The sequence below is a fragment of the Etheostoma spectabile genome, chromosome 8, assembly GCF_008692095.1.
Source record: "Etheostoma spectabile isolate EspeVRDwgs_2016 chromosome 8, UIUC_Espe_1.0, whole genome shotgun sequence".
NCBI classification, from domain to species: domain Eukaryota; kingdom Metazoa; phylum Chordata; class Actinopteri; order Perciformes; family Percidae; genus Etheostoma; species Etheostoma spectabile.
The window spans coordinates 1,215,277-1,216,092 of NC_045740.1; the positions used below are offsets into that span (position 1 = coordinate 1,215,277).

Genomic DNA, 816 nt, shown 5'->3' on the forward strand with positions numbered 1-816 from the left:
TGTGTGTGTGTGTGTGTGTGTGTGTGTGTTTAGGTCACAGCCATGTGTCAGACTGACAGGATGCAGTCAGACTGGGTGAGCTGTAAACAGAGGAGCAGAGGCATTGCTGTCCACGTGTCAAAGACAAGCTGAATAAAAATAATTAAAAAATGATGTCAGTGGAAGTGAAAAATGTCCAAAAAAAGCAAGAAGTATGGAAGCGGGGAAACTTGTAAACTACTCACTCTCACCAAATGTTTGCTTCTTTCAGACTGCTAGTGTCTGTTTGTCTGCCCATAAACTATTTATTATACCTAAAGATACAGTGTGCTAAAGGTTCTTTGTTTCTTATCTGGCAAGTTTCTTTTACACCATCCGTCAGCAGCAACAGTGAGATGTCCAAAGTACCCAGAGTTCTGTTTGATAGGATAAACAAAAGTGACAGCAGAGATGACAACCCGCCTCTCCTGTCTGGCTGAATGACCAGAATAAATAAAGGGTGGATAAAAAACAAGTTAGTACTGTGTTGAATGTAAAGAGAGAAGAAGCAGAAAAAAACAGGGGGCATAAAAGAAATGAGGATAAATGAAGTTAAAAGACAGAAGAGGGGAGGAAAATAATGCTGTAGGTGAGCTTACTCTTTAAAGGAGAATTCCGGCCAATTTTTATGTTAATCTTGATGGCAATAAATATGCGAGTAGCCTACTTTTGATTGAAAAACCCCGACCTGAATCGGTGCAGGCAACACGGAGCAGCTGCAGCTTCCACTGAGCTAAAACGGCAGTTAACGTTAAGTTAAGTTTTACAGACACACAATGCAATTAATATGTCTGTACA

General features: G+C 40.3%; 1 protein-coding gene across 1 annotated transcript in view; it reads right to left on the reverse strand.

Annotated features, from left to right (window-relative positions):
- The window catches only part of st3gal2 (ST3 beta-galactoside alpha-2,3-sialyltransferase 2), a 58,882-nt gene that overhangs the window by 11,652 nt on the left and 46,414 nt on the right, over positions 1-816 (reverse strand). The gene's annotated exons all lie outside the window — the stretch shown is intronic.